At 45.4% G+C, this 22,881-nt stretch overlaps 1 long non-coding RNA gene across 5 annotated transcripts in view; it reads right to left on the bottom strand.

Moving 5' to 3' along the window:
- Positions 1–21,585, bottom strand: part of LOC311607623 — a 96,385-nt gene extending 74,800 nt beyond the window's left edge. Inside the window, exons 1-2 of one of the 5 annotated variants that reach the window (XR_014782663.1) lie at positions 21,221–21,585; positions 1,026–1,115 (exon numbers count right to left, since the gene is read on the bottom strand). This is a non-coding gene — a long non-coding RNA (uncharacterized lncRNA). Of the gene's footprint in view, positions 1–1,025; positions 1,116–5,408; positions 5,550–15,407; positions 15,495–21,220 lie in introns of those variants that run through there. The other 4 variants (XR_014782664.1, XR_014782665.1, XR_014782666.1 and 1 more) reach the window with 4 other exon arrangements.
- Positions 21,586–22,881: the final 1,296 nt, after the last annotated feature.

Here is a 22,881-nt window from a genome sequence, read left to right as displayed (position 1 = left end):
CTCGTATTACTTGGCAAAGCTTTAAAGCCTTAAACAATTCCTGTCAAGTGTGCTGTGTTATGAGTCCCCTTTCCTGTCCAAAACCCTTCGTTGGCCCAGGCCATGGGAGTCACCTTTCTCCTTCCGGCCACTCTTGGCTTGCCCTCCGTCAGCCTCTTACGTGACACAGTGTTTCCCCCAGGGCCCAGGTCTGTCTAGCTAGTGCTGCGGTGCCAAGCTGCTGCCTCCTCACGAGTGCAGCCTCTCTTCTGACTCTCTGCAGCACCCTGACCTGGGAGGCTCCTGTTTTCCTGGGTCAGCCAGAGAGCAAGTATGAAGACATGAGAAAGTGCGCCTCTGGCCATCCAATAGTGAACTCTGTCTGAGGCGCTCCCGTCTCGGGACAACTTTCCACCCAGCTCTGCAAAGAAAAGGGTGCTGGGCCCCTTGGAACTGAAATTGCAAACAGTTATGAGCCACTGTGTGGGTACTGGGAACTGAACCCCAGTCCTCTGGAAGAGCAGCCAGTGCTCATAGGAGTTGAAGTAACTTCCTTCCTTCCTTCCTTTCTTTCTTCTTATTGTAGAGCATTCTAGCGTCAAACTGGCAATAATCTTCCTTTCTCTGGCTCCAGACTGCTGGGATGACGGGTATGTGCTGCCATGTCTGACTCAAATATCTTTATTCCTCAAGCAAAGGTCCTTCAAGAAGCCACAGCTCCTGCGGTGTGTGTAGTGTGTGTGTGTGTGTGTGTGTGTGTGTGTGTGTGTGTGTTGGGGTGGGGTGGGGGGCAGAACCCCAGAAGTCAAGATTAAGGGGACGTCCTACTAGAGGCCTGCAGCACGCGTGCCACAGACGAAGTTTTGGCCCTGAGTACCAGGATTTTTTTTTTTAAGTTTGTATTACATTTTACTTTTTGTTTGGGCTATGTATGAATGGGGGGAGGGGAAGGGTATGACCACTGAACAACTTGAGGGGGCTGGTTCTCTCCTACTGTGTGGATCCCCAGGACTGAACTCTGGTAGTGAAACTTGGGCCACAAGTACCTTTACACATTGAGCCGTCTTGCTGGCGCAACGGGGAAGTTTTACTTGCCATTGTAGGGCTTCATCCAGGAATTAAATGCCTGAGGAAAGCTGAAGGAGAGAGAAAAAAAAAATTATTTTTTTTCCATGCCACACACAACCTACCATCCTCCATCCCATTAAAAAAATTTTTTTTCTCTGTTAAAGTGGGGGTCACAGTACACAAAAATGACTACAAGTGAAAATGAGGGAAACTTTCTCCCTGGAGTTGGTACTTGTGTGTTTTTCCAAAAGAAAAAAAAGAAAAGAAAAGAAAAGAAAATCCGGCTCATATCCTTTTGTTTGTCATGACACCAAAAAAGGAGGAAAACTCTAAATTGTGTCCCTTTCAATCTGGAATGCAAATGACAGGCCCCAGGCTTCCCACCTCACAAAGAGGCAGTGGAGAAAGGGGGCCTTGCCAGAGCTGGGGGGCGGGAAGAGCCTGTGTTAAATAAAGAACTACAGCAGAAACTGCCGCCACCTCAGGCTGCCTCCCACACCTCAGCGGCCACTCCGTGGGTCAAACTACAGCTGCAGTGACTGCTGGTACCTGTGAGGCCTGGCCTGGAAGTACCACGAAGGTTCTGGGGTGGGCACGTGCCGGGCACACAACGAAACTCAAAGAAGCCAGGTTTAAGATTGAAGCCTAAATTTGAATACGGAGAGCTTCAGGCAGAAAAATAGAGTCACCACCGTTTTCCTTGCGAGTTGATTAAAAAACGCTGACTACGGGGGAATAGCATCCTACTTTCTTCCTATGGAGAACACCTTCGAGATAGCTCTGTCTTTTAGGAAAAGGCGTTTGTGCTGGCTAGGCTCATGTCAACTTGACACGCAAGCTAGTTATCTGAAAGGAAGGAACCTTAACTGAGACGATGCCTCCGGAAGACCCAGCTGTAAGGCATCTTCTTAATAGTGATCAGTGGGGGGAGGGCCCAGCTCATTTTGGGCGGTGCCATCCCTGGGCTGGCGGTCTGGGGTTCTATTAGGAAACAGGCTGAGCAAGAGGTGAGGACCAAGCCAATGAGAAGCACCCCTCCATGGCCTCTGCATCAGCTCCTCCCTGCAGGACCCTGAACTGTTTAAGCTTCTGTCCTGACTTCCTCCAGTGATGGACTGTGATCTGGAATTATAAGATGAATAAACCCTTTGCTCCCCAACTTGCTTTTTGGTCATGGTGTTTGGTTGCAGCAGTAGAAACCCTAACTAAGACAGCTTTCTTCCTCGTATGATTTAATTCTCCAAGTATATCAGAGCCAGTCACATGGTGACCAAAATAAAAACAGGTTTATTTGGGTTATAGAATATTTTCAGAAATTTCTATGTGTAAAGGACACACATAGCACATGGAGTTCCCAGAAATACTCTAACGCTAAGACAACACCATCTGAAATCACATCAGTTTTATCTATTTTAATCTCTAGATTGACTTGTACTGATGGAATAAAGGAAGGAAGATGAGGATTAATAAACTTATAAAACCTTACATGCTGGGGGCTGGAGAGATGGCTCAGTGGTTAAGAGCACTGCCTGCTCTTCCAAAGGACCTGGGTTCAATTCCCAGCACCCGCATGGCAGCTCACAACTGTCTTTGACTCCAAGATCTGACACGCTCACACCAGCACACATAAACTAAATAAAATATTTTTTTTTAAAAAAAGGGGCCCTGCTGGGATCCCTTACTGACATCTCTAACCCTCACAGCAACACCGTGAGTATGGTGTTAGCATTTCTATTTTGTAGAGGAAGACTCAAACTCAGAGGGACTATAAGATGTTCCCAAGATCACACAACTAGTCAATGGCAGACACAGATCCAACCCCTTATATTTAGGATCCTTCTTTGCCACACTCAGAGAGCCCTATACATTACACAAACTATATTATTATCACAAAGAATATGATGTAACTCTGGGTGCTGACCGAAACCTTGTCAAAGTAAGATGGGGCCAGGCCTGGAGGTACACTGTAAAAATCAAAGTATTTAGTTTTCTTTTTTTATTTTGTTTTTTGTTTGTTTGCTTGTTCGTTTGTTTTTGAGACAGGGTCTCTCTGTGTAACAGCTCTGGCTATCCTGGAACTCCCTCTGTAGATCAGGCTGGCCTTGAACTCATGGAGATCCGCCTGCCTCTGCCTCCCCAGTGCTGGACTTAAAGGTGTGTGCCACCACCCCCTGGCAAGTATTGAGTTTTCTATACCCACTCTAGCTCCCAAATAAGGGAGAACTGGTTTTGTTTGTTTGTTTGTTTGTTTTGTTGTTGTTGTTTTGTTTTGTTTTGGTTTTTTTTTTGGTTGGCTGGAGAGACAGCCGTAGGTGCTGGGAACGGAACTCTTATATTTATGGTTGTGAGCCTAGCCTTTAACGGCTGAGCCATCTCTCCAGCCCAGAACTGTTAAATTTATTTATAAGCTTTAAGAACTATAGCTGGGCAGATATTCATCTATTCTAATCTGACCATTAAAACCTGGCCTACCTTCCAAATTAGGCTTGCCCCAACTGTTCTTGCTCCATTTTTTTTCTTCATGGAAACGCCCTCATGGCAACCACCTCATGGCAACCACCTCATGGCTCTGCTAGCCCTTTTCCTGGACCCTCTTCTACTCTCTCTCTCTCTTCCACCTGGGACTCTCCTCCTGGGATTGCATCTCCTGCCTCAACTGTCCTGCCCAGCTATTGGCTGTTCAACTCTTTATTAACCAATCAGAGACGATGGAGATCAATTTTTACATAACATTTAGGCAGGAGATTCGTTGATAACAATGACCGTGACCATGTTTGGACTGCAACCAGACCTCTGGGCACAGAAATCAGCATCTGAATACACAGTGCACAAAGCCACCCCCCAGCAGTGCATACCTATAAACCCACCCATTCAGAAAGCAGGAAGATCACAGGCTCAAGGCCTGCCTGGGCTACAGGGAACTCAAGGCAAGCCTGGGTGACCATAATGGTTTCAATGAGAAATGCCCCCATCATCTCAGACATTTGAGTACTGATGGCACTGTTTGAGAGATTTAGGAAACAGCCCTTTTGGAGGAGGTGTGTCACTGAAGGCAAGCTTTGAGAATTTAAAGACTTTTGCCATTCAAACTCAGCTTCCTGCCTCTATGCAGTGGCCATTATGCACTCTGAACCTCTGAAAGTACACACCATGTAACCTTTTCTTCCATAAGTTGAGTTGATCACCGTGTTTTACCATAGCAACAGAAATGGTCTGATATAGAGGTTGATAACATAGAGTGGGTTATGGCTGTGACAGATCCAACCATGTGGTTTTAGGAGCAATGAGGAAGGGTTTCTGCGCTGGCTAATTTTATGTCAACTTGACACAAGGTAAAGTCATTTAGGAAGAGGGAGTCTCAACTGAGAAAATGACTCTTCCAGATTAGCTTGTAGGCAAGCCTGTGGTGCATTCTCTTGATTGATGATTGATGTGAGTACAGACCTCTGTAGGCACTGTTACCCTGGGATGGTGGTCTTGGGTGCTATAAGAAAGCAGGCTTGGGCTGGAGAGATGGCTCAATGGTTAAGAGCACCGCCTGCTCTTCCAAAGGTCCTGAGTTCAATTCCCAGCACCCACATGGTGGCTCACAACCATCTATAATGTAATTTGATGCCCTCTTCTGGCCTGCAGGTGTACATGCAGACAGAACACTGTATACATAATAAGTAAATAAATATTTAAAAGAGAAAGCAGGCTGAGCAAGCCATGGCCAGCAAGCTAGTAAAGAGCACACCCCTCCATGGTCTCTGTGTCAGCTTCTGCCTCCAGGATCCTGGAAATATAAGCAAAATAATGTGATTTCAGTCATGGTGTTATATTACAGCACTCGAAAATCTAAGACATTTTGGAACTCTGGACTGGAAAACACAGTTGAACACTGTAAACAGAGCCTAAGGAGCCATCATAGCAGGAACCTGCTGAGAGCTTCCCAGAATGTGGAGGCCCCAGCTCAAAGGGCCTCAGAGAAGACCAGTATTAGCCCCTGGGATGGTGGCCATTCTTGTGAAAGTTTGGCAAATAAGAAGGCTTCCTTCTTGCATGTCCTAAGAATGCCTGAGACTAAATTTAAAAGTAGTCTAATTGTTTGCTGGAGGAGATTTCAAGACAGCCTAGTACCGACTGTGTCATGTGGTTATCAGCAACCTCTCTCCTATGAGGGTCTATGGTGAAGAATAGCAAATGGGGGGGAGGGGGACAAAAAAACACAAAATGTACTATTTGGAAAGGAAAAGGACACTGGTAAGCTTAATGTCGCAGCCAGGGCTTGTGCTGACAGGGAGGTACAGCTGTTAAGGTTAGGGAAAGACCTAATCCGCACTGGAATGAAGGGCAAAATCCCACTCACGTACATGTCCCACCTGAGAAAGAAAACACCTACGAGGTTATCCGAGGTTATTGGCTCCTGGAAAGTAACAACAAACAAAAGCTGCTGCAAATGCCATTCAAGGCGAACAGGGTCCATCCCAAGCTGGCAGCTGGCCTTGGCAGTGTCAACCTTGGTAACCAGGTAACCAGGTAACCAGGTAACCAGGAAATGTGTGGCAGGGGAGTTCCCCCGCAGAGAGGGTCCCTGAGCGATCATTGTGTGAAGCTGTGGAAATGAAGGCCGGCTGTAGTGGAGACCCCAAGGTGTTGGAAATGCCAGAGCTTTGAGATATCTGCGGAGGAGAACTGTGCACAAGCAGTGGAAGTGGCCCGCGGAAGAGAAGCTTGTTACAGCCGGCACCATCTGAGGGGCAAAGCGTCTAAGCCTTTTGACACCAGACTTGAAGCTACAGGACTTGGAGTTCGCCTCGCCCTTGCCGGCCTTCACTCTGTCTTCGGTCCAGCGCTTACTCCTATACCTCCTTTTTGGAATGCTAATATATATTCTGTGCTGTTATATGTTGAAAGTACGCAATCTGTGTTTGATTTTTACAGAGGGTTACAGAGAAATGGTTGCCTTGAGCCTCATTAGAGACTTTGGACTTTGGGTTTTCAAACAGTGTTGCAACTGTAAAAGACCATGGGGGAGTTTTAAAGCTGGACTAAGTGTATTTTGCCTTGTCCGTATGTCCACAAGATTAGGAGGGTCAGGAAGTGAATGTGATGTTTTGGATGAGAAAGGGTACCCTATAGTCTAAGGATTTAAATATTTGGTCCCTAACTGATTGACATTGTTTGAGAGTTTTAGGAGGTAGAGCCTTGTTGGAAAAAGCGATGTCCCTGGGGACGGCCTGTGAGAGTGAAGACCCATGCCATCATAGACTGGAACCCTCTGGAACTGATAGCTCAAGTAAACATGCCTTCTGTAGCAGCCATTCTCAACCTGTGGGTGTGACCCCCTGCAGGTCAAATGACCCTTTAAATATGGGTCACGTAACAGATTTCCCGCATATCAGACATTTATGTTATTATCCATAACAGCAGCAAAGTTACAATTATGAAGTAGCAACAAAAGTAACTTTGTGGTTGGGGTCACCACAACATGAGGAACTGTATAAAATGGTCACAGCATTAGGAAGGTTAAAGAACCATTATAGGTAGCCTTGGTCATGGTGTCTTATCACAGAAATAGAAAAGTAATTTACCAAGACCCTGACTCAAACTAAAAGAGAAAAGAAAAACAAGAGAAAAAAAGAGGAGGAAGCCGCTCTGAAGTAGAGAGGGCGGGGCACCTGCCCCTTGCAAGGCTGTGCTGAAAACAAAAAGATGAGCAAAGGAACAAAACAACAGCATGGTTTGTGGTCAGATTTTAGTACTCACTATTAGAAAATAATTGTTAGTCTGGGCGGTGGTGGCACACTCCTTTAATCCCAGCACTTGGGGGGCAGAAGCAGGTGGATCTCTGGGAGTTCAAGGCCAGCCTGGTCTACAGAGTGAGTTCCAGGACAACCAGGACTATATAGAGAAAGCCTGTCTAAAAAAAATAAAAAATAAAAATAATAAAAATTAAAAAAAGAAGAAGGAGGAGGAGGAGAAAAAAAAAAGATTGCTGGAACGATATTTTTTTAATGTGTAAAAAGTTAAACCTAAAATTTAACATAGAATTAGCAATAGTTTTTAATGATTTATTCTTTTTTTGTTTGTTTGTTTTGTTTTGTTTTTTCAAGACAGGGTTTCTCTCTGTAGCCCTGGCTGTCCTGGAGTCGCTTTGTAGACCAGGCTGGCCTCGAACTCACAGCGATCCATCTGCCTCTTCCTCCCGAGTGCTGGGATTAAAGGTGTGCGCCACCATGCCTGGCTTCTAAAGATTTATTCTTATTTTCAACTATTATGTGATTGTATGCATCTGTGTGTGGATATGCACACATGGTATGTCTATGTCTGTATAGGTATAGAATCTGAAGATGGCATGAGATCCCCTGGCCCTAGAGTTGGGTGTGGTTGTGAGCCATCCTTTTTGATGCTGGGAACAGAATTTGGTCTCCTCTGCGAAAGCAAGTACTCTTAACTGCTGAGCTGTTTCTCCAGACCCACGAATTAGCAGTAGTTTTGAAAGTATTGTCTGTTTTAAACAAAAATCTTTTTCAGATTTTTTTTTCTTTTTCTTTTGCATAGCAGAATTTGTGAATTAGAAGTGACAATTAAATTCTATCTCAGAAATTTCTCTGTATCTCCGGGTGTCCCTTACAGTTCCTAGTGTCTCTCATGCCATTTAAAAGCCTGAGAAAGGTCTAAAGTGAAAATTCAGTTTTGAAAACCATCTAATGACATCAGAGCAAAGCAGGCCTAGGAGGATGCTTTCTAGAAAACAGTATTACTACTATATCAGAACTTCAGAAAAGTTATGACTCTATTTCAAAGGAAAATAAAATCACAGTAACTTAATTGAGAGACTCGGAACACAGCAGCCTCTCTCTGCCTTGTTTTTGGCTTGTATTGCTATTTAACCTGCTTTTAAATAAACATCAATTTTCCAACATTTTCTACCCTTTAAGCAAATATTCTTTGCTTGGTTACATGACAGTATTCAAGAAATGCCTTCCACAGAGGCGTGGGAAACCCTTGGCAACGGTCCAGGGGAATCGCACCCTGCAGAAAGTGCTTCTGCACTTGCTCCTCAGCTTCCTGGTGAGCCCACTGCCTTGGTGTGCTCTAAGCCAGGATCTGGAAAAACAAAACAAAAAACAAAAAGAAAACCAATAGACTCTTTTCCAGCTTGTTCATTTGTCTGGGAAGTTGCCCTCAGCTCTTCTCAGCAAGCTTAGAGAACCGGATTGGTAAATGGCTAACCTACCAACCTTGCCCTGGGCTCTGGTACAAGCTCGAGTCCCTGAAATTGATGCCTAATTCTATTGTTTGCCTTTTTGATGCTGTAAAATGTGCATTAGCCTGTGGTTGCATTGGGGTATATTTGCTGAAATGAATGTGTGTTCTTTCGTGACAGCATCCAGTCGTTCACAATGAGAACGCTTTAGAGTGTACAAAACTTAATAGAATATTAAAACGCGGGAGGGGGAGGGACAAGACTTCAAAAGGTTCCCAGAGCGCCCTCCTAATTGGCTGAAGCTATTAACTTCTGTGGCCATTTATACAGGAATTCCACCAAGCCCCAAGTAACAACTTTAACACAGCATCCATTTCCCTTTGATAAAGTAAAATAGATTGCCATTTTAAATAGTGTATGCCTCTCTGCAGCTTCTTCTTAGAGACATTTTCTACTTTGAAAAAAAAATAATATGGCTGGACACTTTACAGGGCTATTAAATTGTAGCCATATATTTGGCTCCAATTCTCTCCCTGGGTGGGGCCTGGCTGGCACAGGGTGTACGCTCAGAGTCTGCTTGACCTTAAATGCCCTGCTTGGAGGACAGGGAAGATGGCCAGGAAGGTAAGATTGTCTCCACGCTGGGCTGTAAAATGCACACTGTGAAGCCTTACATTGCAGAGGGGAAACCACAGATTCGCCACCCCCTTGCCCAGCCTGGGAAAAGGACAACAGTCGGGAGCTCTTGGCTTCTCTGGACCTCTCAGAGCCAGGCTGCCAGCTGGGGCCACGCAGAGGTGTAGCTGGCAGGCCATTGGCAACAGGACTTAAAACAGGCTTTGGGTGGGATCAGAGGTAGACGAATTCACCATACACTGCGAAGGGCAAATTTCAAGTACTGAAAATATACTGTGCTGGATGTACCCTTCTTTTAACATGTGTGCATTTTGGGTTATATATTTAGTTATTTATAGCTACACCAAAACACACACACACACACACACACACACACACACACACACACACACACAAAGAGAGACAAATGGAAGAAACAGCTCTCTGGGTGAGGCCCTGGCTACCAGGAAGTCATATGGTCCATTAGAAGAAGGCAGGACACTCAGAAAACGCCATGTGCTTTCCGTAGAAGAAAGTCTGGCCTCCAGAGGCCGTCAACAGAGCCAGTCACCAGCACAAACAGATGGAACTTCGCCGCCCCTCACATGGTCATCCTGTCCACGACAGTAAGTTCAATGTATTTCCCTCCAGATAGATTAAAAACAAATATATGTGTGTGGCCCTCCCCCAAGCACACAGTAAATCCTGTGCACGCCCTACAACTTGTTTTCTTTGCTCAACACTCACGTGCAGACTCAGCCTTGAAGATCCAATGGACGCGGTTCACTGTTAAACTCGACTACTGTTTTGCACTCCTCAGGCCCCCCACCTGTATTTTGAGTGTCATGAAATATCCGTCTCTGGATAATCTGGCATGTTACTCCAATCACGTCAGCCTTTCCTTTTCAGAAATTTGACGTACATTATTGCTGCTAATTGTGTCCATACAGGGTAAGTTTCTAAGACACCATGTTATCTCTTGAACGAATGGACTATGGGTTTTTGACTCCCTCATCTAAATAGCAACAGAGGTATAAATCTATCAGTCATCTATTTTAGGGTGTGTGTGTGTGTCTGTGTTCATGAGTGCAAGTGCAGGTGTGTATACATGCATGTGCACGCCATGATGTAGGCTGTCTTCCTCTTATATTTTTGGTTGTGAGCCTAGCTTTTAACAGCTGAGCCATCTCTCCAACCCAGTTGTCTTTGCTGTTCACCTTAGTGTTTTGAGACAACTCTCTCTCTCTCCCTCTCTCTCTCCCTCTCCTTTTTTTTTTTTTTTTTTTTTGAGACAGGGTTTCTCTGTGTAGCCTTGGCTGTCCTGGACTCACTTTTGTAGACCAGGCTGGCCTCGAACTCACAGAGATCTTCCTACCTCTGCCTCCCGAGTGCTGCGCTTACAGGCGTGTGCCACTGCGTCCAGCACAACAGCATGTCTCACTGAACCTGGAGCTCACAGATTGAGCTGGACTTTCTGGCCAGTGAACCCCAGAGATCCACCTGCCCCTTCCTCCCTAGCACTGGGATTACAGACACTGCCATCACGAAGTGACTTTTTATGTGGATGCTGGGAAACAAACGCAGATCCTCAAACATATGTGACATTTTTTTTTCTTTTCTTTTCTTTTGGTGGGGGGGGGACAGGGTTTCTCTGTGTAGCTTTGACTGTCCTAGGCTCGCTTTGTAGGCCAGGGTGGCCTCGAACTCACAGTGATCCACCTGCCTCTGCCTCCCAAGTGCTGGGATTAAAGGTGTATACCACAACCTCTCGGCTATGTCAAGCATTTTACCTCCAGAGTCATCTCATCAGGCCAGTCTCCAAGTCTCTGAGGGGGGTTGAAGAGCAGATAGTTCAATTTTACAATCAAGTTTAGTTGGTTAGGGGGTAAAATCTTTTTAGATCAAGATAAAGGAGTTAAGTTACTAGAGATGAGATATGATAGATACTGAATTTCATCCAGAAATTTAGACCCAACAAGACAGGAAAGATGTTTACTTCAAGTCTGACAAATACAAATAGCCAAATCACTATGAATGTAACATTTATATAACTCATGATTGTCTCATGGTTCTCCCTGCTGTATGTAGTTTGTTTTATACATGTATAATAAAATAAATGTATATGAAAAAAAAGAACTTAGTCAAACACAGGTTTGCTATGTAATTATTAGCTGATATGACTACTCACACTGCTATGTTCTCAGTATTCCAAATAAAAGCAAGCCCACTCTCAAAAAAAAATTTTTTTTTAATTAAAAAAAATTTTTAAATTCAAGTTTGTGTTTGGTGGTTAATTTCAAGATACTAACCTTAATTAAATTATCTGTATCCTCTACCTTTATGAAAACTAGAAGAATAAATTCACATTGTTTTACATTAAAAAAAAGAAAAGAAAGAAAGAAAAGACGTTTTAGTCAGGTTCACCTGAAATCTACTTCCTTTCCCCAAATTGATCCATAGTGGTCAGTATCTGTTTAAGATTTCCCTAACCTGACATTAGTGATAAATGATTGTACCTTTTTAACGGTGTGTGTGTGTGTGTGTGTGTGTGTGTTAGAGAGACAGACAGACAGACAGAGGAGAGAGGGAGACAGAGGGAGAGAGAGACAGAGAGAGACAGACAGACAGACAGAGACAGAGAGAGAGACAGACAGACAGAGGATATAGAGACAGACAGAAGAGAGAGGGAGACAGAGAGAGAGACAGACAGGCAGACAGAGGAGAGAGGGAGACAGAAACAGACAGACGACAGACAGACAGACAGACAGACAGAGGTTAGAGATGTTTGGAGGGGGGGGAGGGAGAAGCAGGAAGAAAAGGAGGGAGAAGAGGAGCAAGAGTGACCTGAGCCAGAGCCCGCCTCAGGGTGTGGCCCTGTGGCCCCTGCTGGCTTAAAGGCAAAGCGAGGAATAAAGGAGTTATTCTCTTCACAAACAAAAGCTGGGAAAGGAGCCCTTTTTCCTTTAAAAAATAAAAATAAAAAAGTGTTTTAAAGTCTCACCCTGTAACTTTTATTTTACACTTTTAAATCACTGACATTAGAGTCTTTTTTTTTTTCTTTCTTTCCCTGGAAACCATCCTATGGCATTTAAGTTTCTTGAGTGGGGAAAGAAAAGCAGTCTCTCTTTCTAAGGACAAAGAAAGTGCCAAGTCTTCACACTTACTCATCAGAGATGCTTAGAGCTCTCAGCCACCCTGGGCTCAGTCTGGAACCGTGAAAACCCTGACATCGCTTGTTACTGGAGGGCAGGGTATGTGGAAGTGCCAGCACTGTAGAGCAAACAAGTACTTGGGGTTCACTGTGTGAGGGTTAAACCTTTTTTTTTTTTTAATCTTATGAAGTCATTTTAATCCCTCCTTGACTGGAGACATCTTCATCAGCAGTTCTTACTATTTTGTTTTATTTTTTAATTCATTTTTGTTGTTGTTGTTTGCTTGTTTTGTTATTTCATTTTAAGACAAGATCTTATTCTGGAGCCCAAGTCACCTGGAGCTCATGGTAATCCAGGCTGATCCCAAACTCAGAGCAATCCTCCTGCCTCAGCCTCCCCAGATGCATTTCTTTTATTCCTTTCCTTTGTTCTGGCTGGCATTGCTCATATGGTAACACACACACACACACACACACACACACACACACACACGTTTAATTCTGTAAGGAACTGCAAGGACTTCACAAATACCTGGAGACCTAGAGCTGTCAGATCAAGAAGCCTTAAACTGAGGTAGGACTTTGAGAATCCAGATGTGTATACAGAATCAGAGAAATGGCAGGTGCTATGAAACTGTAGTAACTGCAGACCGAAGCCCATCTCCAAGTCTGAGTAATGGAAAAGAACTGCTCATCCGGAGTCCGTCTTATCAGACACACCCATATCTATTATGGGAAACAAGAGTATGTCATCAATATACTGTCATTGCATACAGCTTACGACGGCCAAGTCACAAAGCTATACTGACAATGAGATGTTCTGATCAAAACCACACATACCAGCATCACGTGCTAGAAGCAGGTAAATGAAGGCCTTTGCCCATCAGAGCCCTTCACCTCAGCATCACACACCGCCCGTCACTTCTTCTAGTGTGCCAGGCACGCTTAGCTCTCCATCAGCTTCAAAGATGTCACACCCACGGAGGGGAGCAAAGGTCATATGCCTGGGATCTTGTTCTATTGCAGACCTCCAGACCACAGTCCTAAAATTTCTGCCATCACAGAGACGTGTGCCACGTACACGGTGACTGTTCTGTGCTAGTCACATAGGCATAAATGTACTGTGGACATGTTTTAAACCTTCTCACTTGTGTCCTTGAGACAGGATTGAATCGTGTTCGTGGCTGGCCTGGAACCGACAGCAGCAACCCGCTTTGCCTCGGACTCCCAAGTGTTGGGAATTCAGGTATACAGCAGCACGCCCTGCTCATGTGTTTGAGCCTTCCTTAGCTCACTGACTATGTGAGCAAAAAGCATCTTAGAGGCAATCCTGTCTGGCTCTCCCCCTTTATAAATACGGACAGGAGACTTGGCTGGTAAAGGGTACTGGCACAGTTGTGGCCTTGTCTGTTCTGAGGCAGGAAGTTGTCCTCCACAGAGTTATTTCAGTGCTGTCCTGGCTCAGAGTCTCCACATGGGCTTTGGAGACAACACTGGAAGGAACGGAGACTTGAGTCCACACCGAAACAGCCAGAGCCAAGGCCTGCTGAACCCTGTCAGCATGGTCAGGAAACAAAAGTACCCAAAAGAGCCTCAGTCCACAGAGGAAGGACATCTAGTCCACGAAACCAACATGGCAATAGAAGCACAGCCCAAAGTAAAGTCACCACAAGGGAGGCCAGGAAACCATCACCAGTGCCCTGGGGTTAACCTACTTCTAAGAACACCAGGGGCCACTGGGCCCAAGTATGGCTGATGACCCTAAAATCTGCCTCATGTAGATGCTACAGTGGGGAGGGGAAGGAAAGATTTCCCTACCCGGCAGCCGCTTTCTTGTCTCTTACCAAGCAATAAGGACGAGTTTCGTGCCCTGTTTCAAATATGCTTAAAACGCCCTCAGCCAAAAGGAGATGTTCATGGGCTTTCGTGGTCCTTGAAAAGCAAAGATAGAAGGGGAGGAGATCACCTAGGAGCAATAAGCCAAGGAGACAGAGCAGGTGAGGGTGTGGCTCGTGACTAAGGCTGCTTCTGACTCCTCGATGTATGACAAGAGTTGACAAACTAAAGACTTAGAGTCAGCATGCTCGAACACCTGGCCTTGATTGTCAGTAGCGCTGAGGCACAGAAACAAAACAGCAGGTGAGCACCTGTAGTCCCAGGAAGCTGAGACAGAGTGCATACACCTTAAGAGTCGGAGGCCATGCTGGGCACTGGTGGCACACGTCTGTAATCCCAGCACTCGGGGAGGCAGAGGCAGGAGGATCGCTGTGAGTTCGAGGCCAGCCTGCTCTAAAAAGCGAGTTCAGGACAGCCAAGGCGACACAGAGAAACCTTGTCTCGAAAAACAAAACAAAACAAAAGTAATATGCCACACATAATACAGATGGTACACAGGTGGGTCAATGGCCGGGCTTCTTAAATTAGCCTTAATTGACTCACATAATATCGCTAATCTTCCCTACTCTATTTTATAGATACTAATTTTGCCAATACGTACAGCTAAATACAAGGTGATACATAGATATTCAACGTAAGTCCATACACACATATACATATATACATGTATATAAGCACACATGCATCTATATATCATATTGAAACCATTTGACGCCTACAATGGTTCTGAGTTTCACCTCCAGCTGAACAAATTAGTTCACTGGGCACTCAGGGAGCAGATCCTGAGCCCTCTTGGGCCACACACATTGTTTGCTCAATCTGTAAACACGTAATTATTTCACTTGCCTCCTCTAAAACAGCACCACGCCCTGGATATGATGCAAACCCCAGCATTACAAGATAAGCTCTGGCTCAAGTTTCTGCTAGTTCACAGGGCCTGAAGTATTTGCTCACAGGCTCGGGGACCGAGGCAGAAGTAAACAGTCAGGCCAGCGCTGTACGGAGACCCGTGTTACAAAACGCACTTTCTTACATTGTGAAAGCAATGAATGAAGTTCAGCAGGGCTCCTGGAGGAACGTCGTCTTCATCCCACACCACACTGGGCAAAAGACACATTATGGCCACCTCCCTGTCCCCACTACCCAGGTCAGTCTCCCTTCCCCAGGTATCAGAGGAAGCCCTGAGCCTCGGCGGCCTCGGCGGCCTCGGTGGCCTTGGCAGCAGTGCCTCTTCTGTTTGCCTTCTGTCTGCATCTGGTGCAGTGACATCAACCTGCTTTCTTCCTATTCAGTGCACAGGTTTGATCTGACCTGGCTGGACTTTGTGATCTTTAAAACTACACAAATCGTGTGTGTGTGTGTGTGTGTGTGTGTGTCCTTCTCTAATTAAACAAAACACAGTGTCCTGGACAAGAGGCTTTGTCTGACACAACCTTGCACCCTGGTTTCATTTGATTTGGGGTATCTTGCTGCCACCTCCCCCGCCATCCCACCAAATACACTTACCATCAGGTAAATACAACTGAGTGCTCAGGACTTTGAAGCCTCATCCAAGAGTTCTTTCTTTTCCTTACTTTGACAGACAGATGGGTGGATTGTGGATGGGTGAAAGAATGGTTTGCCAAGGTATTTAGACCAGTGACTAGTAGGCAATAAATCCTGTTCTACTGACATGAAATGTTGGTTCCATCTGCCTCAGGGTTTGGGAAACCATAGGGAGATGAAGGCTCTCTCTGTAATAGAGAAGGCATGCCTCAGTGGCTGCAGATATACTGTCCAGCCAGTTGTCCCCATGAAAGAACCTGGCCTGATGTGACCAGTTCTTCCTGTTTCCAAATGGCAAAATCCTAATCTCTAGATTAAAAAAAAAAAGACCAATAGGTTGTATGTGTGTGTGTCTGTGTGTGCACGTGTGTGCACGTGAGCACTCGAGAGTGTGTGCATGCAGGCATGCATATGTGGGTGCCCTGGGAGACCAGAAGAGGAGAAGAGGTTGGATCCCATGAAGCTAGAAATACAGATGGATAGTTGTGAGCTGCCTATTGTGGGTGCTAGGATCCACACTCCAGTCCTCTGCAAGAGTAGCAATCACTTTTAACCCCATCTCTAGACTTTAATCTATCTAGCTAGCTAGCTAGCTAGCTATCATTTATTTCTTTTTGGTTTTTCAAGATGTGGTTTCTTTGTTGTAGTCTTGGCTGTCGTGGTCTCCCTTTGTAGGCCAGGCTGGCCCTGAACTCACAGAGATCCACCTGCCTCTGCCTCCCTGAGTGCTGGGATTAAAGGCGTGCACCACCACACTCGGCTTGGTCATGGTGTTTTATCAGTGAAATATTAACCCTGACTAAGACAGAAATTAGTACGCGAAGTGGGGTATTGATGTGACAGACCTGACCATGGGAGGATTGTGGAAGGACTTGGAAACTTTGGGCAAGAAAAGCCATTGAGTATTCAAGTCTGAGGAGCTTCGAAGAAAATCATGTTGAAAGATAGGCAGATCAAGGCATGGTGGTGCCCATCTTTGATCCCAGCACTTGAGAGGCAGATCTCTCTTAGTTCAAGGCCAGTCTGGTCTACAAAGCAGTTCCAGGACAGCCAGGGCTGTTACACAAAGAAACTCTGTCAGAGAGAGAGAGAAAAAAAAACAACAACTAAAAACAAACAAATATGCAGGTTATTGAGGTCTGGGTGTGAAGTTCCAGAAGGAAGTTTGAGAGTTATTTAAAGACTACTCACACCATTACCTATTTGCTATATGAATTAAGAGTCTGTGGTTCTGATCAGCTGTGGCTAGAGAGTCAGCTGTGATTAACAAGAGACCAACATCATTAAAGTGAAACCTTTGCTGTCCTGGGATAATTGATGCTGGTCAGCTAGAGGAGCCCCGCATCACTGAGGTGAAATCTTCTAGAAGTGTTTCCTGAGAGTCAGCACACAGAAGCTGTGTTCCAGAGGCAGCCAAGTTCGTACCTTGTACTGGCAACCAAATTTGGCAACCAAATTTGGTAGCCTAAGAGTCATCCAGCAGGGCGGTGGTGGTGCCTTTAATCCCAGCACTTTGGGAGGCGGAGGCATGTGAATCTCTGAGTTCAAGGCCAGCCTGGTCTACAAAGCCAGTTCAAGGTGGCCAGGGCTACAGAGAGTACAGAGAAACCTTGTCTCAAACAAACAAGCAAACAAACAACAACAACAAGAGTCATCCAGATGGTACTAGTTTTGAAGCCATGAAGGGGTCACGGAGAGCAGCTGAGGCTTGGCGCTGTAAGAAGCCAGGGGAGGCCACTGGTAAAGGTGCAGCCTCAGTGGCAGTTAAAAGCCAAGAATCAAAAGGGTCACATAGAGACAGCCTAGAAGAGAGTATTGGTAAAAGTGCAGCCCAGTTTCAGTAGAAGACCCCAGAATTTTGGGAATACCAGTATTATGGGATGGCAACTAAATAGCAGCAGTGGTGGAGTGGATCCCACCAGAGCCTAGAAGAAGAGCTGTGCATGCTACAAAGGGCAGAGCCAGAAAGTGACCCTTGCCAGAGACCAGAAGATCATGAGTGAATCCAAGATATTGGACATTGGGGCTGGAGAGATGGCTCAGTGGTTAAGAGCACTTGACTGCTCTTCCAGAGGTCCTGAGTTCAATTCCCAGCAACCACATGGTGGTTCACAACCATTTGTAATGGCATCTGATTGCCACTTCTGGATAAAGACAGAGCACTCATACATAAAATGCATAAATAAATATTTTTTAAAAAGATATTGGACATTGAGTGGTTTGCACTGTTAAGATTCAAGAATAGCCACACATGACCACTCAGACACCAGACTCAGATTGATGGGAATTTATTGAGCACTGAACAAAGACTGACCAGTCAGGGACATAGTCTGGACTCAGAAGCCAGACTGTGATGCTGGCCTGTTTCTAAGGCAGGCCTTTTATATGAAAAACTGTAACCAGGTAACCAGGTGGGAAGCAAGGGGAGGGCAGCATCACATCGCTTTGACCAGCTAAACACAAGAAGAATCAATTTTGTTCCGAGTGCATTGTATCTAGGTAGCCAGACAAAGCATTTAAAGCTGCTTGGCTAGGACATAGGCTTGGGGACTTTCTGGTTCTCCACTGTTCTGGGAGAAAGGAATATAGCAGGGTACTGTGGCTTTGTTTAAGTAGACCATATATCATTCATTCAAGCAGAAAATTAACAAGAATTGAATTGTGGGTAAAAGGCTGTTCAAGTTCTCAGGCAGGAAGATGCTGAGAACCTGAAATTAATTTCATCTTATGATCAAAATGGCAATTTAAAAACAAAATGGCTTCTGTAATGTTAAAGCAGGTGTTAAGAGCAGCTACAGTTTTAAACAGGTTACAACAATACTACGGGAATTTGGCTTTGCTTTGATCTGATTGTGACTGTGCCCAGGAACTTCTCAAAGTAAGGAAACATTTAGGTTATTTGTTTTTTATTTTGGAGGTGGGGAGGTTAAGAAAGGGTTTCTCTGTGTAGCCTTGGCTGTCCTGGACTCACTTTGTAGACCAGGCTGGCCTACAACCTCACAGAGATCCACCTGCCTCTGTCTCCCTGAGTGCTGGGATTACAGGCATGGGCCACCACACCCAGAGAGACACTGGATTTTTAAAGAGATTGAATTTTAAAATGTTTGAATTTGTAAAGCCTGTGGGACTTTCCAAGTTTGTAGAATGTTTTATATTGTGATGTTGATATTACTGTGTCTTGGGGATGAGGAAGAAAAGAAAAGGTTGTGGCTCAATAGTGATATGTTTGTGTGTAAAATTCACAAGGGTCAATTGTGCCAGACAGTTTTCTGTCAACTTGGCACAAGCTAAAAGCATCTGAGAGGAGGGAACCTCAGTTAAGATAAACAAATGATGTGAACGTGTAAAGCCAAATAGACCCCTTTCCTCCCCAGCTTTTGTCGCGTGTTTCATCACAGCCATAGTAACCCTGACTAAGACAGCCCCAGTGTTGGGAGGCACACAGAAGGTCTCAGTTCAGGCTAGCTCCAATAAATTAATTTGTTAATGAACAACCACCAGTAGAAGCCTTCTGAAAGAGGCTGACAAAACTTGTCTCAGCCATCTTTAAGTTTCTTTCTTGCTGGATGTGGTGGTGCACGACTTTAACCCCAGCACTTGGGAGGCAGAGGCAGGCAGATCTCTGTGAGTTCAAGGCCGGCCTGATTTACATAATGAGCTCCAGGACAGACAGCTTTGGCCAATAAATCAGATGCTGAGGAAACAGATAAAATGGATGATGCAGGCCAGTAAGATGGCTCAGTAGGTAAGGTGCCTGCAGCCAACTCTGAGGACCTGAGTTCAATCCCTGTCCCCTACATGGCGTACTACATGGGGTGGAGGGAAAACTGCCTCCCATAGGTTATCTTTTGACTTCCACACTCATACCGTGACACAAGCCCGTACGTGCACACACTAAACAAATAAATGAAGTACAACCTAAAATTTTAAATTTTAAAAATTTAAGTACAATTTAAAGTTTTAAATCTGTGAGGCAGTTACTTCATTACATATCTATGGAAGACACATACGTATCTATGGAAGACAAGAGCAATATTTATAAAACATGCTGTCATCCACCCTCTCATCTTCATAAAAGAGATAAGTATGGCATGGGATTTTATACCCAAGGGAAGAGAGATAAGGTATAGTGACTGACCAAGGGTCAATCCAGTGATACTCGTAATTGTAACAAGAATTAGCTACATAGTAAGATCCTGTCTCAAAAACAAGCAACAAGCAAACAACAACAACAACAAAAACCACAGCAACATAAGAATGCTGGAGAAAGACAATCAGAGAAAAACCAAAGCTAAGGATAGGTAGCTTAAGTGAGCCCAGATCTCAGTTCTGAGCCTCCTTCCTAAGTGACAGGCGAACTCTGAAGTGACATAGCTCTTGTTTAAAAGGAGGCACACTAAATTTAAGCTTTGCCTAACTTATCACCATTTGTCCTCTGACTTCCGGGAGCACATATCAGAAATCACTATTCTTATAGAGAACATGGCTTGAGAAGTATAGCATTTTCTAAAAATAAGATGGCTTGGTTATAACTGTAAACTCCGGTTGATTTGAAAACTTAGGAACTGTCAACAACCCATGGACGAGCTCCTGGCTACCAGTTACTAATGGCCCTGTGTTTGCTGGAGGGAACAGGAGCACAGTGCGGCACAGGCAGCTGCTTTGGGAGTACGGTACAGCGGACCGTTGGAGCTATAATTATTAAGAGAGAATGTTTGACCACGTCCCCTTGGTGGGGTGGCCTGGTGGCACTCAGAGGAAGGGGAAGCAGGCTGCCAGGATGAGACCTGATAGGCTGTGATCATATGGTGGGGGAGGAGGTCCACTTCTGTCACAGGCCTAGGGGAGGGGAATAGAGTAAAAGAGGGAGGGAAGGGGGGAACAGGAAGATACAAGTGAGGGGATAACAATTGAGAGGTAATCTGAATAAATTATTTAAATAAAAAAATTTTTTTAAAGAGAGAGAGGGAGAGAATGAGCAATGCCACCCTCATCAGAAACACCGGGTCCCTCGAGTTTTTAACTCGGTAGACAGCAGCCAAAGGGCACATCAGACACACGATGAGAGTCAGTGGTACTAGAGACATTGTATCTCTATTCACTCACAAAAGCAATAGGTACTAAGTAATGGGTATCTGTGCACTGTCCCCAGGTTTGCCCGCTTGCTTACTTGTTCTTCAGAACAGGTTCTCAAAGCCGAGTCCTCCTGCATGCCGGACGAGGTATGTCCGGAGGGATAGACACGGAGCAGTGACTAAGGGTCCCTAACCTCCCAAGACAAGCATGGCAACACACCCCAGCATGTGGGAGGCAGAAGCAGGAGGATCAGGGGTTCAAGTACAGCCTTGATTGTGTATTGAGTCAGAGGCCAGCCTGAGCTAGGTGAGACCCTGTGTCAAAAGCAAAAGCAAAACCAGAAAACAGAATGTGGCCTCTTGCACACACTTGCAGAAGTGTGTGTGTGTGTGGGGGGGGGGGGGGTTGAAAACGAAGCTGAGAACTTCCCAGTGCACTGCCTGCACCTTACAGCGTCTCAGTGTCCGGAACTGATATTAAGAAGAAATCACAAAAACAGAGGTGTAAAAGCTAAGAACCAACATTAAAACTTGAGCTGGGGAAGGCCGAATGTCGGCTATCAAGTTATCCTAATCAATAAGGTCTAATTGGGCCGGGCGCGGTGGCGGGTGCCTTTAGCCCCAGCATTTGGGAGGCAGAGGCAGGTAGATCTCTGTGAGTTCTACAAAATGAGTCTAGGACAGTCAAGATGATGATACCTTTCTCATTGCTGTGAGGGAAGCAGGATCCCCCTTGGCTCATAGTTGAAGACAGCACAGCCCATCATGGGCAGGAGCACCCTGTAGAGTTTAGTTTAGGACGGCACAGCCCATCACGGCAGGAGCACCCTGCAGAGTTTATATGGCATGAGCATGCAGCGAAAAGGCATGAAGCAGAGAGTCCCGTGTGCCGGAGTTCCTTTTCTCCTTTTAATTCAGTCTGGGCCCCCAGACGATGGGATGCCACTGCTGCTGCTCAGGGTGGCTTCTCCCTCCTCAGTAAACCTCTCTGGAGATGCTCACAGATATGCTCGGAGGTGTGTCTCCTCAGAGATTCCAAACCCAATCAAGTCGTTGGTGATGATAACCGTCATAGTAGTTATTCAAGCGGGTAAGTGCAGGTGTATGCCTAGCTCAATACGTTCTCTAAGATAGTATCCTTATTCTTCGCATGGTTTTATTTTATTTTATTTTATTTTATTTTATTTTATTTTATTTTATTTTATTTTGAGATAGGGTTTCTCTGTGTAGCCTTGGTGGTTCTGGACTTGCTTTGTAGACCAGGCTGGCCTTGAACTCCCAGCGATCTGCTTGCTTCTGCCTCCCGAGTTCTGAGGTCACAGGCCTGCGCCACCAAGCCTGGCCCTGGATTTACTGCTCTTACAGAGGACCTGGGTTCATTCCCGGCACCCATATCGAGGCTCATAGCCATCTGTAACTCCAGTTTCAAAGAAGTCAGTTTCCCTTTCTGACCTCTGTAGGCACCAGGCATACTTGTGGTACACATAAATTCATGTAAACACACCCACATTCACACAAAAGTAAATTAAAATAAAATGAATACATGAAACCAGGTGGTGGTGGTGGTGCAAGGCTTTAATCCCAGCACACAGGAGGCAGAGACAGGAGGATCTCTGAGTTCGAGGCCAGCCTGGTCTACAGTGTGAGTTCCAGGACAGCCAAGGCTACACAGAGAAACCCTGTCTCAAAAAAAAAAAAACCAAACTAAACCAAACCAAACCAAATCAAACAAACATAGGCCATATAAAATTGTACTTATTTTATTCCCTATTTATGTCATTTTTCCTTCTGAGTGTGTGATATTTATTTATTATTTATTTATTTATTTATTTATTTTAGACTGAGTGTCTTAGGGTTTCTATCGCTGTGGCAAAACACCGTGACCAAAAGGAAGTTGGGGAGGAAAGGGTTTATCCTGCTTACACTTCCACATCACTGTTCATCACTGAAGGAAGCCAGGACAGGGACTCAAGCAGGGCAGGAACCTGGAGGCAGGAGCTGATGCAGAGGCCGTGGAGGGTGCTGCTGACTGGCTTGCTCCCCATGGCTTGCTAGGCCTGCTTTCTTATAGAGCCCAGGACCAGCAGCCCAGGGGTGGCTCCACCCACCATGGGCTGGGCCTTCCCCCATTGATCACTAACTGAGAAAATGCCTCACAGCTGCATCTCATGGAGGAATCTCCTCAGCTGAGGCTCCTTCCTCTCTGATGACTCTAGCTTGTGTCAAGTTGACACACAACCAGCCAGTACAGAGTTTCTCCTTAGCGTTAACCTCAGGGCACTCCGCCTCCCGGCTGCTTCAGCCTTCTGAGTTCTGGGGTCCTGGACATACGCCACCGTGCCCAGCACAGCGCCAGCATT

This window comes from Acomys minous (genome assembly GCF_964271855.1).
Source record: "Acomys minous genome assembly, chromosome: 10".
NCBI lineage: Eukaryota > Metazoa > Chordata > Mammalia > Rodentia > Muridae > Acomys > Acomys minous.
This window is presented reverse-complemented; position numbering and strand designations above follow the sequence as displayed.